Below are 19,278 nucleotides of genomic sequence, written 5' to 3' on the forward strand. Positions count from 1 at the left end.
CTGTAGGTGGATTGGGTACTCTAAATTGGCCCTAGGCATGAGTGTGTGCATGTATGTGCCTTCCGTGGAAGGTTGGGCGCTGGGCTGGCACTTGACACCGTAAAACTCCACTGCCAATCATAAGCTGACAGGTGATCTGCTGTGGCGACCCCTAACTGGGAAAAGCTGAAAGAAGTAGTACTATTTGCCCTTTCTTCCTTTCACTGACCAAAGTTTTTCCTGTCTTATTTCTAGCATGGGTTGTAATATCTCTGCAGTGGCAGGCTCTTTTTACGTCGGTTTTCTTTTTAACAATTTCCATGCACTCCAGCATTACATAATTTACTTAATTCCTGCTTTCCCATTAACTTCACTCCTCCTCCTGAGTATTATTCTGGATGTATTGTTCACACAGATTCTGTATGAAATTTGTTTCTTCCCTTTATCAAAGATCTCGCCTCCAGTTTTTTTCTCTTCTGTACAATATTCAGTACTTCAATTACAGTTGTATAGGATTCAGTTTACATTTTAGTATTGTCTTTTTTGACCGCCAATAGCATTAAACATAGTAAGGCCCTACTGTGTCTAGATAATTCAGATTCTGTATCACAGTTTGAAAGAAACATTTCTTTAGTTACTACCATTCGCTCCCTGAATATTTCTGTCAAAATAATCAGTATGAAATATTTAAAATCTGCCAATTCATTACAGTCTCAAGAAAAACAACATAGCCCCAATTATCTCTTGCTTCCCCATCACTTCTTCAGAATTTGTTGTATACCGGAGGAAAAATCCTCTGAAGTTTACTTGGGGTGTTAAAATACCTATGCAAACAATTCTTTGCAAAAGTCTTAAACCATCTTGACTTTGTTGCACACTTGAGAGCCCTTCCTTTGTAAACTGTCTTTTTGTGACCTCTTTCTTATCTTTTCTAAACTACTCTGCTTCTTTCACTTTTCACTTGTCATGCAATTTTTTTATGTGCACTATTTATTCCTTTTTTCAACATCTTTTTTCAATGCCGCTACAAACTGTAACAGAGCTGTTTTTTTTCACGTAACACTCTCCAATCCTTCTCTCTTTGCCTATACTGTATTAATCTTTGATCGGAAAAGCAGTGTCTAACCTACAGCCGAAAACACCAGCTTAGCCTCATCCAACTCTGTTACTGCTCTCTCCTGAATTAATTGCTCACGGTACCTTTGTTCTTCTTTTGTTCTCCACCAGCAAATTGTAGCTCCTCCCTTTGCTTATTCTCCATACAGACTACCTGCAGGCACCCCCTTGGCAAAATCCTCCCTTCCCATTCTCTTGCTAACTCAATTCTTTCCTGCTCTGTAAATACAGGATTCTGAATGATTGTTAATACTCTCCTGTCAAGCATTTGCATCCAAGTCCCAGTCTGTCCCCATCACTTGAACTTCCACCCCCCCATTTCATTATAGTAATCATCCTTTTCCACTTTGATATATAACATTCTACTTGAATTATGAATATGAGCCGTAAATCTGTAGCTTTAAATGTCAGTTTTGTTTATCATTTCTTTTTGCAGAAGTTATGGTTGTAATTATGGTTTTATTATGTAAAGTAAGTATATTCCAGCAAATATTTTGCATCATTTGAGTGTTACAAATATACCTCCTCTTAATAGTCTACATAGAAGTTTCTTGGAGTGTGCTGATCATATTCAGGTCATAATAAAGGCAGAGTTGCTAGTTCCTCCCAAATGAAGATGGTACTCTGAGTAATCAAGTTTTGGGTTTTGTACAGTGGGTTTTATTAATCAAATGATGTAGTATTTAACTGCCCTTGGCAGAATAAGTTTAGCTAAATATTTAGATGATGATTCTTTAGCACCTCCGGCAAAATAGAATTGACTCCGGTGTCCAGAGTTGGATGTTAAATGAAATATAACAATCTATTTACTCATATTTTTAGTTTTTTCTTATCAAAACATAAACCTAAGTTGTCCCCCTTTCTAAAGTATTCTCCCTCAAGTTTGTGAAGAATGCTGGTGAAATGGCCATCAGTATCCTAGTATCAGTTTGTATTTTGGGTCACTTCATTGCCCAGATTGGAAGTAGCTAGGGCAGGTTGATAGTGTCCCTAACAAAGAGGAAGTAGATACTCCATTTTTGGAGTAAGGATGTGCCCTTTAGCTTTTACCCATTACTGTATGGAGATAATTTTTGCAGGTTTTACTACTGCTGTCATGTCTTCTCTATCAAGTAAAGATTTCAGTCACTTTTCAACAGTGTGATGGAAGGATGCCTACAACTTGTAGTGATACATTCTGCTGAATTATTTTTACTGATTTAGAGAAAGGTAAGGGATTTGAAACCCATTCACTATGTGCAGGAATTCAGTGCATTTGTGCAGTAGAAAAAAATTCATAATTTTAATAAGTTCCATCCCTTTTACAACTAAGCACAAGGGATTAGGTTTGTGCTGTGGTCATGTCTCAGGTATACAAGACACACACACCTGTATATATTTCTTTTGTATGCTTTTTATTGGTCTCTTTTCCTAACAACCATCTTGCCAACACCACTACTGCCCATTCTTTCCCCGACACCAGGATGAAAGCCGTTCATGGCACATTCATTATTTAAGCAACTATGGGGATGTTATTTTATGACTTCTCCCCTTTCTTGATGTGAGAGTTTTGCAACAGATTCCCCTGTGGGATTGCATTCCCACATACCTGCAATGAAGCTAGCTGCATGGATACAGCTATACAGAGCCAAACGCATCTCCAGCCCCTACTGCTGCATATTATGCATTTCTCTGTTTGTCTAGTAGTTGTTGGTATTGCACTAGGCTGGTCCACCTTTCTTCTTCCACAATGGGAGTGCTAACAGTGGCCACACACTTTCATCCTCCTCTGCTCAGCTCTTCCAGTGCCTGATCCACTATTTGATCCCAGGTTTCCCAAGTTTGTCAAAATGTTATTTCTATGATAAGAAACCAGGTTACAACTCTATATTTTAATTTGTCTTATCAGTGGTTTCCTCTTAACCTTTTCACAAGAGAAAAAAAATTGTGACTGAAGTGATGTGCTGAACTGTGTGGGGAAAAAACAGTTAAAAGCACCCACACAGAAATGAAACCAAACCTTTAACCATTAGTTTAGTTTTTACGTCTCACTTTAACCAGACTCTGCTTCAGAAAAATCTGCCATCAGAAATGCATGGCTTTGTTCAGCTTACTGAATTAAATTGTGGTGGTGGTGGTCAAAAAACAATAGCCAAGTCATGAAAGAAGGAGGTTCCAGATGCAGAAGATGATTTTTGGCATTTAATGAAAGAAGTGCAGTCCTTGGAATTTTCTATAGGGAACACTCAAATAGTCATCTGCACAGTGAGTGTTTTGTTTGTCGTACTGTTTTTGCTGCAGTTCCTTAATTTCTATAAGGCAGGCGACAGGAATATGGGAACTACAGATTGTTTTTTGGCAGCAATTCTGGAATTAGTTTTACCTAATTTACTCTGCAACATTTGCCTGTATATAGTTAATATTTTCGTATTTAAATGGCTGTTTCACACACTATTTCTTTTTCTTTGACTCTTGTGTTAAAATGTTATGTCAATGTGATAATTTTTGGTGACTTAGACTACAAGTTGATTTTCAGACTATTATTTTGTCATTTGATGTTACGAGTTTGTTTTAATAAAGAAATTGTTATACTAAAAAAATGCATGGCTTTAAATAAAGCACTTTCATGTAACTTGAAAAGATGTCATCACTAGGCTACCAATAAAAACTTTTTTTTCTAAATTCTTTAAAAAAATAACTATTTGTGTTATAGGTCACTTAAAAACTTTTCACTGCTCCAAAAACATGCATGTGTTGATAGAAATAGAAGTATATTCTTTATCTTAATCATCTAAGAAAATATGTTTGATATTAATGTAGTCATTCAGCCCGGGGGGGGGGTGACCTTCATCTAACATTAGCTGCCATCTGACTTCCTTTACTTCTAATATCAATTCATAGTTACCACTTAGAAAACCAATGCTTATATTGTCTACCAAGAGAACACGAATTTCTTAAAATTATTGCACGGAATAGAGTGCTTATATAAAATGTTACTAATATTTTAAAACTGCATTGATGTTCATAAATAAAAATTAATGTCTTTCAGCTAGGGGTCGCCACAGAGGAATTCTGGTCTGCTAATGATTGGCAGTGGATTTTTACAGTGCCAAGTTGCCAGCCCGATGCCCAACCTTCAGAGAAGCCACACCCATTCATGCACGCACCTACCTGCCTTTAAACATCACTCGACCGCTGGGAGGACATGCAGACTTACACAAAGAAGGTGCTCCAGCCAAGAATTGAACGGGAGAACCTCTTGCTGTGAGGCGACAATGCTAATATGCAAGAATAATCCTAACCAGATGGTCTTCCCTACTATCGCATACTTTACTTGTCGCAATAAAACTTACTGTACAGCTACTGCAGTTAAAAGTATTGTTGACCATGATATTTCTATCAAAATCTTGCAAAAAAAAAAAATCCTTCATTACACTGAGCACAAAATGTACACCAGTACAAGATATTTGCTTTTTGTATCATCAAATGACTCTGATAAGGGTGAAGGGAAATAAATACCTGTCTCCAAGTTCCTGGGCCTTTTGTTTGTTAAACAAGACTTCTTGCCTGTTGCCTGTATTGAGGAATTGTGACAAAAAAAGTTTCTATCTCATTGTGATACTTTTCTTAATATCTAAACTGTCATAACTATAGGCTGCAATTCTCGTGTTTTTCTGATCAAAATGTTTGTATTAAGTACAGTATTATGACTTACCGAGCAAGAAAGAAGCAAAGCATTCACTTCTTTTTGTAGTCTTTTCAGTTATGTTTGTAAAATTCTTAAACTTTTTTTATATTAATACATTTTCTTTAATTATTGGTCTCGGTACTTTTTGAAGTTGTCCTTCAATAACATTCCTCTTAAAATAATAAGGGCAATGACTGTCAAAATGTAACTGTTGGTAAAGCTGGATTTGTGATGTATGTGAAGACTGGTAGAGAAGGGTTGAAGGCTGCCAGCCTAGTCAAATAGAATTTGATACATAATTCTGTCATTTGTAACTATAAATGTGAAATACAGGCTTGTGTCTTAAATGTAAAGAAATTTTGTTTCAACAATGTGGCAACATTGCCGTCTGCTGTAAGGAAAACTAAGTCAAGCATTTCTTTTTGGTCCATTGAAATTAAAATGACTTTGTCCATTCCTTTGAAGTTAGAATTTGTAGTCGATGAGTCTGGAGCAAGTATCCTGCCTATTGTTTTAAAGCTAAAGTTAATGACCAGAATTTACATGTGGAATGTCCTTTATTGCTCTAAGTGTAAAATAATGTAAATACAGTTAATGTGTAGCCTGGGAACTCCAGGAAGGGTGTAAACAAATGATGTAATGTTATAGCAGAACTGCAGTTTCAATTTAAACAGTGAGAACCAGAGATTATTAAGCATTTTTGCCTGACTATCTAACTCAGCACTGCCTTGCTCTATGTAAGTAAGTTACTGTAGAAGTATGTTTTCTTGTAAAAATAGCTAGGACTATAAAGATTAGACTAAGTATTTTTCTGTTATGTCAGAACTGTACTACAGAATTATTTTAAGTTTCTGTGTGATCTCTGAACTCTTGAATGGCACTGTGTTGTAGTAGTATTGTCTTGTGTTTTTAGTATTTATTATTAAATATTTTTTACCTGTGGCTGGTTTGTGTAGAGACAAGTTAAGCTCTAGAGTACATTGCATATTTATAGAATGTATTGTACAAGGCCACTCTAATAAGCCTTCAGCTGTTTAGTCACACTTACCAATTGGATAATAATATTGCACAGTAATAATTGGACACCCTTTTAAGGGCCTTTGGGTAGCTGATAATTATTAGCTGGTAGTGGCAGTAATTGCTACTGTATAGTCTGGGCATAGGGGCACAGCTGGAGAATCTGTCTCAGCCTTTCCCTGGAATGTCTGTGAAGTTGTATAAATACTTATCTCAAAGTGTGTGTGTGTGTGTCAGCTACTTGGGCAGGGACACGAAGCACTGGTTGGACAGGGAGGGTACTGGTGGTTTTAGCTTGCCAACTAGGCTGAGATCTGGACCCTATAGCTGTGACAGTGGGGAGTCTTATTGGGTACCTAGGGAGCAACCAGCCCCAGACTGTCTGTGATCTCTGTGTGCACTTAAGGGAAATTGTACTTTACTGTGTGTATTTGTTATCCTTTCCTCTTATGTGAGACACCCTCTCTGCTGTTAGTGGTGAGGATTGAGGCTCCTTGGTTGCTGGGACAGGGCACGGCCGTCACATGTGGTTTGCAGTGGTGGGATCCACTTCACATTTGTGGTCTCGGTGGATATCCACATCACATATTAATTAGTTGGCAAATACTACTTAGCTTCTAGTGCTGTGGGTAGAGTGAATCCTGTAGCTTATGTACAGTGATCTCTGAAGGTGTTTTGTGCTCTAAATCAGCCATGCAGTGAATACTCAGAGTTCAGAATCCCAATTGTTTTATTTCTTTTGTTAGCTTAGTTAGTCAGGGTGAGCAGGCAGCATGTCAGCAGAGGAGTATGGAAAGCTGACAAGGAGCCAGGTGGTGGAGATGTGCCAGGCTAGAGGACTGGTGCATGGAAACCTGACTAAGACTGACCTGATTGTAGCCTTGGATACAGCTGCATCAGAAAACAGCTTCCAGGAGGACAATCAGACTGGCAGTGGAGATGCAGTATCCTCAGATAATGGACAGCTCAACCATTCTGCAGTGGACTTAAAAATCCAGCTGGAGCTAAAGAGACTTGAGTTGGAGGCCAGGTGTTTGGAGATAGAAGCTGAACAAAGGAGCGTCAGAGGAGGCATGACAGGGAAATTCTGACTTTTCGCCAGAGTCATGGAGGTAAAGGGGAAGGGAGTAACTGGACCCCAGAAGAACAACAGGTCAGTAAATGTCTTCCGCTATTTAAAGAGGGGGATACTTTTGATGGTTTCAGTCATATGTTTGAGAGGGTATGCAAACAGTATAGTGTTCACCAAAGGCTCTGGGTACGGTTCCTGACCACCTTACTCCATGGGAGAGCTGTAACTTTTTTTTATCAGAAATGCCTGAATCTGTTTTGATTATACTGCTGTAAAAAATGTCTGTTAAAATGTTTTAAGCTAACACCTGAAATGTATAGGAAAAAGTTTTGTGAGCATAGACGCAAGGCAGATGAAAGTGTGTGTGAATATGTTGCTGAAATGAGCACTTATTTTCATAGCTGGGTGAGTGGATGTCAGGTCACCACTTTTGAAGGGCTTGCAGACCTTTTGGTGAGGGAACAAGCCCTTAACACTTTGCCTGAGGACATGATCTGGTCAGCTGATAGACAGTGTGCTACTTCAGATGAGTTGGGAAAGAAGGGAGACCTATACCTGGCAAACAGGGCAGTCCTGCACAGGAAGGGGACCACCAGTACTGCTCTTGGGTCTAAAGGAACCCATGGTGGGCAGCACAAACTGTCACAACAGAATCTGCCAGTAGCAGGGGAAGCCACTAGCCCAGGTGCATGTCCAGGACCTAGGGTTAAATGTTTTAAATGCAACCAGTGGGGCCATGTGGCATACAGGTGTCCATGGAGGCAAGGTGGGGAACCAAAGGTGAGGGAGCCAGTAAGTGGGGGAAGACAAAATGTCAATCATAGGTTGTCTTGAGACAACAGAGGTATGGAACTACCATCCTGCAGATGTCCTGAGAGGGAAGGATTTGGATGAGGCAGTACCATGTACTTACACAGTTACACGCGGTCAGGCTAGGAGACAAGCATGTGGGTCTGGTAGCCCGGGGGAGACCCAGACAGACTGCTTACTTGCAGCCAGGACTGGTGAGGTGGTTACTTCAGGGAGTGAGCTACATTGTAGCAGTGAGACAGAAGGTGAGCCACAGCTGCTTGTGGATACTGATGTTCCTTTGGACAGGGTAACTGCAAAGGTAGAGGTGAGTAGTAGTACCCAGGCTGACAGTGAGGCACCACTGTCACAGATTGCCAGATTTCCTTTGGAAGGGAAGCTGGGAAAGGGTTACAAGGAGAGAGTTGAGACAGGCTCAGCTCTCAGACTCTACATTGCAAGGCCTGAGGCAGGTAGCTAGGGAGGCACCTGATTCTCAAAGAAAGGGGGAATCTGTATACTGGGACAAAGGGTTACTATACAGAGAGTGGACCCCTGAGGGAGGGCTAGTAGGTGAAGAGTACAGCAGCTGGTAGTGCCTAGAGCCTACTGTCTGGCGCTTCTAGCCATAGCCCATGATATTCCCTTTGCAGGTCATATGGGTATAAAACGTACAAAGAGGCATATTATGCAGAACTTCTATTGGCCTGGAATTTCCAGAGATGTAATGGGGTACTGCAGGACCTGTGAGCAGTGCCAAAAGGTAGGCAAGGCAGGAGACAAGGTGAGAACTCCTTTGATGCCTTTGCCTGTCATTGAGGAGCCATTTCAGAGGGTATCTATGGATATTATGGTCCTCTGAGTACCCCAAGTTCCACAGGGAAAAAGTATATCCTAGTGGTAGTGGATTATGCTACACGATACCCTGGAGGCAGTGGCTTTGTCCTCCATTGAGGCAGAGAAGGTGGCAAATGCTTTGTTAGAGATTTTCAGCAGGGTGGGTTTCCCAAAAGAAATACTGACTGACTGAGGTGACAATTTCATGTCAGATCTGCTGACTTGTCTGTGGAAGTCCTGTGGGGTGAAGCACATAAAGACCACCCCCTACCATCCCCAGACTAATGGTCTTGTTAAGAGATTAAACTCTACAGTCAAGTCAATTCTACGGGCATTTGCAGATCAGTTTAAGAGGGAGTAGGACAAATATTTGCCCCATCTGTTTGCTTACAGAGAGGTTCCCCAGGAATCCCCAGGTTTTTCACCCTTTGAGTTTTTTGTATGGGCATAGGGTGTGGGGACCTCTAGATTTAATTTGAGATGGGTGGGAAGGTGAGTGTGAGACTCACAAAAAGTCTGTCGTGGCATATGTCCTAAACCTCAGGACAAGGCTCAGAGAACTGATGGGCTTGGCCCAGGAGAACCTGGTAGAAGCCCAACAACAGAAAAAGGTGTGGTATGACAGGAATGCTCGAGCTAGAGAGCATGCTGTGGGGCAGCAGTTAATGGTTCTCATTCCAGTCAGAAACAACAAACTGCAAGCAGCTTGGGAGGGGACCCTACAAGATGGTAAGAAAGGTAAGTGATGTTAACTAAATGGTGGAAGTACTAGACAGATGGTAGGGGCACAAATTGTACCATGTTAACATGATGAAACCTTACCATGATAGGGAGGCCCTTGTGCTGAGCATTCGCAGTGGATTGCAGGAGGAGTCTGAGGGAGATCTGGGGACTGATCTACTCAGTGAGGCTCGGACTGACACCTCAGTGGAAGGAGTAGCAATGTCCCAGAAGCTATCTCCTACCCAAGTTTGGGAAATCCGAGCAGTGTTGCAGGAATTTGGGGACATGTTCACTGGGAAACCAGCAGCACCAGGTGGATACAGGACCCCAAAGGCCTATTAGGCAGGCCCCTTATAGGGTGCATGAGAGTGTCAGACAGACCCTGAGGGAGGAGGTAGAGGAGGTGTTGGAACGAGGGGTGATTCAAGAGTCCAACAGTCCCTGGGCCTACCCAGTGGTGCTGGTGCCAAAGAAGGATGGCGGCACCATCTTCTGTATGGATTACAGGAAATTATATAGTGTCACAGAGTTGGATGCTTACCCCATGCCTAGGAGAAATGAGGCCCTAGAGCAGCTGGGTGGGGCTAAGTATCTTACAACTATTGATCTTGCCAAGGGTTAATGGCAGGTGCCCTTGACTCCCATTGCTAGGGAGAAGTCAGCCTTTGTGACTCCTTTTGGCTTGTACGAGTTCACAAAGATGCCCTTTGGGATGAAGTATACCACAGGGACTTTCCAGAGGCTGGTAGATAATATCCTAGCAGGAGCAGGAGGGTTTGCCTTTGCTTACGTAGATGATATTTCCATCTACAGCCATTCCTTGCCAGAGCACCTTCAGCATGTCAGGGAGGTGCTGGGCAGACTACAGAGGGCAGCGTTGACCATTAAGCCGAACAAATGTCAGGTGGGTATGGCAGAGGTCTCCTACCTAGGACATAGAGTGGGGAGTGGTAAGATAAGGCCAGAACCTACCAAAGTGAAAGCCTTTCAGGCATGGCCTGCACCTGTTACCAAAAAGCAGGTGAGGGCATTCTTAGTGACAGCAGGGTACTGCAGAAATTTTGTCCCCAGTTATAGTACCATAGCTCCTCCCCTCACAGACCTGACAAGAGAGAACAGGCCAGATAAGGTAGTGTGGACCCCAGCATGTGGGCAGGCATTCCAGAAGCTTAAAGAAGCTTTGGGAGGACCCCCTGTGTTAGCCAGTCCAGATTACAACAAATAATTTGTTGTGCAGGTGGATGCTTTGAACTATGGGGTGGGGGCTGTACTTAGCCAGATTTCTTCAGAGGGGGAAGAACACCCAGTGGTTTGTCTCAGTCATAGGCTTCAACCCAGGGAGGAATGCTATGCAGCTGTAGAAAAGGAATGTCTAGCCATAGTGAGGGTACTGCAGAAACATCAGCCTTATCTGTATGGAAGAAAATTCACTGTAATGACAGATCACAACCCTCTAACATAATTAAACAGAGCCAGTCAGCAAAATGCTAAGTTGCTAAGGTGGAGCCTGGGGTTGCAAGCATATATGTCAGTGCAGCACCACAGTGGGATTAGCAATGCCAATGCAGATGGGCTCTCAAGACAGGGAATGGGGTGAGGTACACTCAGATAGACTTAACCCTCTCAAGCGGCATTTATCAAGGGTCACTTGAAAAACTAGCTTGGGTTCTCCAGAGGGGGAGAGATGTGAAGACTGGTAGAGAAGGGGTGAGTAGCTTGGGTTCTCCAGAGGGGGAGAGATGTGAAGACTGGTAGAGAAGGGGTGAAGGCTGCCAGCCTAGTGAAATAGAATTTGATAAATAATTCTGGCATTTGTAAATATAAATGTAAAATATAGGCTTGTGTCTTAAATGTAAAGAAATGCTGTTTCAACAATGTTGCAACATTGCCATCTGCTGTAAGGAAAACTAAGTCAAGCATTTCTTTTTGGTCCTTTGAAATTAAAATGTCATTGTCCATTCCTTTGAAGTTAGAATTTGGAGTCGATGAGTCTGGAGTAAGCATCCTGCTTGTTGTTTTAAGGCTAAATTTAATGACCAGAATTTACATGTGGAATGTCCTTTATTTCTCTTAGTGTAAAATAATGTAAATACAGTTAATGTGTAGCCTGGGAACTCCAGGAATGGTGTAAACAAATGATGTAAGATTTTAGCAGAACTGCAGTTTCAATTTAAACAGTGAGAACCAGAGATTATTAAGCATTTTTGCCTGACTAACTCAGCACTGCCTTGCTCTATGTAAGTAAGTTACTTTAGAAGTATGTTTTCTTGTAAAAATAGCTAGGACTATAAAGATTAGACTGTGTTTTTCTGTTATGTCAGAACTGTACTACAGAATTATTTTACGTTTCTGTGTGATCTCTGAACTCTTGAATGGCACTGTGGTATAGTAGTATTGTCTTGTTTTTTTTAGTATTTATTATTAAATATTTTAAAAACCTTTTACCTGTGGCTGGTTTGTGTAGAGACAAGTTAAGCTCTAGAGTACATTGCATATTTATAGTTTTTTGTACAAGGTCACTCTAATAAGCCTTCGACTGTTTAGTCAAACTTACCAATTGGATAATAATATTGCACAGTAAAAATTGGACACCCTTTTAAGGGCTTTTGGGTAGCTGATGATTATTAGCTGGTGGTGGCAGTAATTCTACCGTGTAGTCTGGGTATAAGGGCACAGCTGGTGAATCTGTGTCAGCCTTTCCCAGGTGTGTCTGTGAAGTTGTATAAATACTTATCTCAAAGTGTGTGCGTGTGCGCATGCATGTGTGTGTGTTTGTGCTACTTGGGCAGGGACACGAAGCACTGGTTGGACAGAGAGGGTACTGGAGGTTTTAGCTTGCCAGCTAGGCTGAGATATGGACCCTATAGCTGTGCCATTGGGGAATCTTATTGGGGACCTAGGGAGCAACCAGCCCCAAATTTATTGTGATCTCTGTGTGCACTTAAGGCAAATTGTACTTTACTGTGTGTATTTATTATCCTTTCCTCTTATATGAGACTCCTTCTCTGGTGTTATCATATTTAAGCAACTTTTTCATCTTATCCAGTATAATGGCATTGAAAGAAAATACAGTACTGTGTGAAATAAAAGTTGAATGCTAAAAACTCACTGCTCAATTTAAAACAAAATCTGCAGTTTCTGTAAAGGACTTTTCATGTCCATGCCAAGGTGGAAAAGAAGTTTAAGTCTGAGATATATTGTAAATCCATCAATATAGAGTCATTAATAACGAAGTTTTGATTTTTTTTAAATACGTTTTGATAGAAGTATTATGATCAGTGGTATTAGTAGATGTAGAGTAGTTTATATTGCTATCTGTACCACATGCCATAGCTTTTTATGTAGGGAAGACCATCCAAACATTACCCAAGTCAACATCAATATCAGTACAATATTAAATTAAGAATATCAATGATGCTTTATATGAGCACTCAGTGTTGTATATCAGTTTTAAGAAAATCATGTTTTCAGTAGTAGAGAAGATGAAAATTAGTCCTAGAGATGGTGATTGTGAAGCAATATTAGAAGCAAATAAATTGAAGTGGCAGGTAATTTTAGATGCAGGCCACCCTCTGGGGCTTAGTGACCACATTAATATCAAATGTAATTTAAGACGTTTGTGTGTGTGTGTACACACTAAAAAAGGGGTTGTGATTTGGATGTGTGTGTATCTCTCTCTCTCTCTCTCTATATATATATATATATATATATATATATATATATATATATATATGGACAGCAAAAAAAATTAACTTTTCTAATATGAATAGTTATTTTAGGAAAATATCAATGGTTTAGTGATGAAATATTTTCAAGTGACATGATTTATATAAGTCATGCATTTATTTTCAAAAACATTTTTATTTTGTTTTCAATGTAAACATATGGAACTGTACATATAACAAATACAATAAAACAATAACACAACTATTTACCATATTTACATTCATCCATGATAAACAATCATTTTATCCATGAGAAGTTATCCGTATTTGTTAAAAAGGTTTTCCAATTTTTGCCATGCTATTTTTTTATGTGTAATGTTATGAGTTCTATAACAAATGGTTTGCAGTTCTTTTTTACAAACAACTTTTCCTAAATTAATAAAATCTTTAAACATCAAATTTTTTGTTTAGTTTTGCAGCTCAAAGTAAAAAACATTTCTGTCAGTTGCAAGAATTGATCAGAGTAGCTAAATCTGAGATTTAGGTATTACATTAGGTATAGGAACACTGAATAGGATTAATGAGTTAGAAATATGACAGTTATCACACCATAACACATTTACAAAATATCTGAAGTCTTTCCAGTACTGAACAACATTTCTACATTCAATGAACATGTGAACCCAGTTGGCCTCTAGTAATTCATCACATTTCCAACATTTACTTTCACCATTTTTGAGTATATAAGATTTATTTTATGTGGAGTATAGAAACTCCTATTCATAAATTTCCATGTATACAATCTCCAATGAACTGAAGAAGAGGTACCATACGTAGATTTCAATAACAATTTTTTGGATTCATCAGATATTTGTTCTCCATTAATCTTTACATAGTAATTCCAAAAATCTGAGTCAAACTTTAGTGTCTTCTCTTTGTATCTTATAGATCGGTGAGATACTAATTTTTGATCATCTGTCTTTTCAAGACACCTAATAAAAAGCTGAATCAAACTAGGTATAGATTCATATGAAAAACACAGAAATGGCTAAGGGTAAAACCAAGGTGCAGAAAAAATACTAGCAAAAACAAAGAAAGCTGCACCAAGCTAACACACGATGAACGTTTATTCAAACCAAACACAAAATGGTAAGCGCTTTCACAACTGCTGTTGCTTCATCAGACATAACTCCAAAATAACAGACTGCTTAAATAGATACAATCAAATTGCCAATAAAACTATTAGTTTGAATGAGCCAATAATGTCATGCCACATTGTAATAATAGTAAAGTTGCAATTAAGTAAAAAAAGCTAGACAAAATATATACACATAATATCCTATCAACTTACTTAAGCAAAAAATTATATATATATAAAGAATCAATAAAAAAATATATATAAATATAATAAATAAAAGCTTGTAAACACATATAAACACATGTAAAAAAAATACATATAAAAGATGACTTAAAATTAGTATTAATGTTTGAGCTGTCTGGCCTTTAAAAAGGGGATTAAAGAGGTGGTGCCATTTAGGCCTGGATATTTCTCAGCATTGAGTTTAAGGATCCATTTTTGTTCATGGCCCTCTGTAACATTTTCTATATCTCCTCCTCTTAAACTCCTAGGCATATTCTGTATAACAAAAAGCCTAAGAGTGTGAGAATTATCAGTACAGATTACATGATTAGCTAACACATTTGATTCCTTACAGTTATTAATATCTCTATTATGTTCTAGTATTCTGTCTTTCAACATCCTGTTGGTTTTCCCTACATAAAATGCAGGACATTGCTGACAGAAGCAAAAATAAACATCATCAGTGGTCCTGCAATCTGAATATTAGTGAGAGGATATAGAAAAATGTCGAGTTGGATGTGTATATTTATTTTTGCTGAAGATATATTTACAGGCACTAAATTTTTTTATATAAATATTTAAGGAATAATTAAAATGTATTGAATTTATTGTTGTAATTAATTATATTACGTAGGTTATTTAAAAGTTGATAATATTTAAAAAGTTAGCTATGCTTAATATTCATGATGGTTGTTTTTAGCAAATGTGTTGGTAGCACTTTAAAATGTAAAAAAAGTAGAATATATTATTTAATTGTTTAATTTATTTTATTGAATTGATTGGGGTTTGAACCTGTGTATAAATGTTGGTTGTTTGACACTTTTTTATCCATTGAAGGCGAATGGCTGAGGTACCAGTGGTGGAGTAAAAAATTCAAACTTCTTTTGTATAATCCTGCTTATTGCTATTTGGTTATATTTATTATTCCGTCCAGTCCTGAAGCTTTATTATCTCTTAAATTTTTTATTTGCTCTTTCACTTCTGTTAGTGTTGTTTGTTTATTTAATATGTTATTTTGTTGCATTGACACCTTAGTAGTTATATTTTCTTGAATAAAAGTATTTATTACATTATCTGTCTCCAAAAGGGGGGTGTTATTTATATCTTTATAGTAATTTTTGAGCACTTTTAATATGCCCATTAAGTTAGATGTACTCTTAACCTAACCATTACTTTTATATTTAATCTTAAGATTTTGATTGTTTATTTTTCTGGATCAAATTAACATTTGTTTCCATAAACATGTCTGTTTCTTTCATTATCCATTCCCTAAAGTTTTTTAACTTAGTTATGTAAGCAGGAATTCTCTGTAGAAATCTTAAATCATCTGTATGCATAGTTAATGTAACGTTTATAGCATTATGGTCTGAAAGTGGACATGTCATTATAGATACATCACTTATTTTAGAGTATACATTTGATACAAAGACCTTATCAGTGTTTGTTTCTGTACCAAACCGATATGAATAGTGAGTATAGAATAAGGAATAATGTTCTCTTAGACCATGTATATCTTTAAGGTTCATCTGGTTTGTAAAGTCATTTAACTTTAACGTCTTGGCTTGAGATGTTAGTTTTATGTTACTATTTTAGAAGTATCATTGCCTGATGATAGGCATTTAAAATCACCTGTTGCAATAATTTCCCCTTTTGCATTTAAAGTAATCCGTTCCAGATATTTGTCAACATATTTAGTACTTAGTCCTGGTATCCAGTATGTATTAATCAAAGTATACTACTTCCTATTGATTTCCAAAATAACCATGCTTAGCATCCCATCTTTATCTGAAATTGTATCTATAATTCTTGGCATAGTACAAGTATTTTTCCATAGAGTGAGTGCCCCTTCTCTTAGTCTTAAAACATGAATCAGCCAGAATGGTATAGCCATTAAATGATCTTATTTAATAGATGGGTTTCCTGTAAAAAAGATGATATGGGCTTTATGCATATTGATATATTTAAGCAAACCAGCTCTTTTGACATTATTGTTCAAACCATTAATATTTAATGATAAACATTTATAAGCCATTGACTATAATGTGTATGTTACTTACTGAAAGACCTTTCTTCCGTGTTGACTTGAAATCTACTAAAAACTTACTTATCATGGATGCATAACATGTAATAAGCACTACTTTCAAAAACCCATATCTATTTAGAAACACATACATGAAAACATAAAGTTTCTGGTTTAGTTTAAAAACTTAACTAAACCATCCATCCACCACCTCTCCAACACCAAAAGATACAAATTATCCCTCTCTAGTTAGAATTTAGTATAAAAACAAAAAAAGAAAAGCATTATGAAAGCAACTAAAGAAATCTGAATCCATGAAATATACATTAGAATGAGTGTCTAATATAACTGAAGGTATATGAATATGTCACATATAATAATAGCACCTCTGATAAGTAGATATGCCAGAACTACACATCAGATCAAAGTATGTATAAACATTAGAAGCTGAAGGTTAAGAAGATTGTCAATATTTCCAAGACTTTTCAAGAAACATCAGATGATTTACCATTTCTTCAGTCATCTAATATTTTTCATGTAAGGATCTGTTGACTATATATATATATATATATATATATATATATATATATATATATGTATATATAGATAAAACCTTATACACATATTACTCATATGTATTAAAACAAAAAAAGGCTCACAACCCTTTGTTTAGCTATGTAACATAAGTCTGATATTAATATGCATAATGAGTTTTCTAATGCAGCTCCTAGTTCACTTGATGTCATTTAGTTACTAATAGTGTTAGTGAATCTGCAGAATGTTTGCATCTATAAAAGAACATAGGTATTTTCAAAGCAGTCAAACATTTCCATCAGAACATATCATTTACTATTTAAAGTATCTAAGTGAAGGATAACAGAATTTCAAGAGAAAATAATTCTGAATACAACCATTTAACAAGTTCAAAAGGTCAAATGATGCCATCACTGTTGTTTACTCAAGCTGCAGCTTCATAGACTTGTTAAAAAGTATCTAAATGGGCTCATGCACAATGGAGGTTGTCTCTAGTGAGGAAAAAAGCATTTTCAGCTGGAAATTCAAGCCTTGAAGCTTTGAGCTTACAGAAAGCAAAAAAAAAAAAAAAAAAAAACGAGCTCCCTTGTCAGTGCATGTCATGAATCTCCACAATGAGAACAGTCACACAGACCACCAGTTTCCTCACAAAACGTCAACATCATGAAAAAATTAACCCTCTCATATAAAAACAGCTATTTAGAAAAAAAAAGAACCTAGTATGTATGTGTGTGTGTATATATATATATATATATATATATATATATATATATATATATATAAAACTTAGATTTAGCTATCTATAAAACACCATTAATGTACTCTGTTCGTGTTTATATATATCTAAACATAGTTTAAAACATCTAGTTAGAAACAGTAATCAGAAACACATTGCTTACCCCACCACTGACCCACTAGAAAAAATGCACTTTGGTATTAAGTCAAATTATACTATTACTGAAGAATTAGAAAACATAAATAATTTGTAGTTATTTAAAAGGGAGAAGTATGTACAGTACTTATAATGGGGAAGAGGGAGAAAAGGAACATTAGTAAAAGAAAAAATAGGAAGAAAGAAGAGGGAAATACTCAGTACTATATGTAATTAGAAGAAATAGATATAGAAAGGAAAAGAGAAAGTTAATAATAAAGATGATTCACATTACCTTACAGTATAGAGATTTTCCAGAAGCAAATATATTATGATTCATAAAACAAAGCATTTTAAATTAGAAGGAATTTGTTCACTTGTCCTTCAGTTTCTTAGTTTTGTTTGCTCCTTCCTTCACAGACCATCCATTATTTGTTGCCTGTCTCTTCAAACTCTGGGATGACCATTCCATTTCTTCTATGTCCGACAGTATTTTCTTCTTTTGGATAAATTCTACTGCTTCTTGTAGGGAATCAAAGATCTTCACACCTTCTGACAAAGGTGATTTATATTCTTGCAGGAAAAAGAATTTGAGCTTTAATATTGGCTTTTTTCAAGGACTTAGAGGAACACGCTCCTTTCTTCTGGCTATGACTGTAGAGGTGTAGTCATTGTCAAAACAAATATTTTTTTCACTCATCTTGATAGGGACATTAGTCCAAGCTGATTTCAGCAGCAAGTCCTTTTCTTGTGAGGAAAGAAATCTCACTATTATGGACCTGGGATTAGATGAACTCGGAGATGAAGCTGGATTTGCCAGGGACCGATGAGCCCACTCATTTCCAAAGGAGAGGGATTCAGGCATGTTTAGTGCTGATGAAAACCAATTATTGAGGAATTTAATCATGTTAGCACCAACGTCTTTCTCAGGGATTCCATATATTCTTATGTTGTTCCTCCTTGATCTTCTTTCAATGTCTTCCAGTTTCTCAGTCAGCCTGGTGTTTTGTTTCAGAAGAAATTCATTGTGATGTTCATTTTCTGTCACTCTAGTATCTAGGTCAGTTACTGTTTTTTCTAAGGCAAGAATCTGTTCAGATTGTTTTTTTTTTTTTTTTGCTATTCCATTTTCAAGTCCCAGTTGTTTACTGCATTCTTTGATAATATTGATTTTGTTTTCAAAGTTATCCATTTTTAGTGACAGTTCTTGGATGTTTGTTATTATAAGATGCAATTCTTTCTTCACTGCACTGTCCTGGTGTGAGTTCTTTGAGTTGCTCATGTTGAGATCTCCAGTAGAAAACTTCTTGACAGGAATAATTACAAAAGTTTCTTGACTATGTGTTAATTTTTAGAAAATAGTAGGGTCTATGTTAATCTATCTTTTATATACTTTTAGATAGAATTTTCTAAAAATTATATTTCCTGCCAGGATATTAAAATCTAAGCAGAGCTATGGATTTCTGCTGCTATCAGACTGGCATCTTGGCCACGGCCCCAGTCATGCATTTATTATGGTGGATTGTTCTGAACAAGTCTCTTGTGAAAGTGAGATAAAAGCGCTATACTGTTAAAGCCTTGGTTCCATTTTTGTTTACATATTTTTTGTGTTCTTTTAGGCGAATTAA

General features: G+C 37.3%; 1 protein-coding gene across 1 annotated transcript in view; it reads left to right on the plus strand.

The window, feature by feature from the left end:
- Nucleotides 1-19,278, plus strand: part of PRKDC (protein kinase, DNA-activated, catalytic subunit) — a 4,917,417-nt gene that overhangs the window by 4,219,767 nt on the left and 678,372 nt on the right. The gene's annotated exons all lie outside the window — the stretch shown is intronic.

Source organism: Protopterus annectens, chromosome 3.part0 (genome assembly GCF_019279795.1).
Source record: "Protopterus annectens isolate FY-2018-M chromosome 3.part0, PAN1.0, whole genome shotgun sequence".
In the NCBI taxonomy this organism is placed as follows: Eukaryota; Metazoa; Chordata; order Ceratodontiformes; family Protopteridae; genus Protopterus; species Protopterus annectens.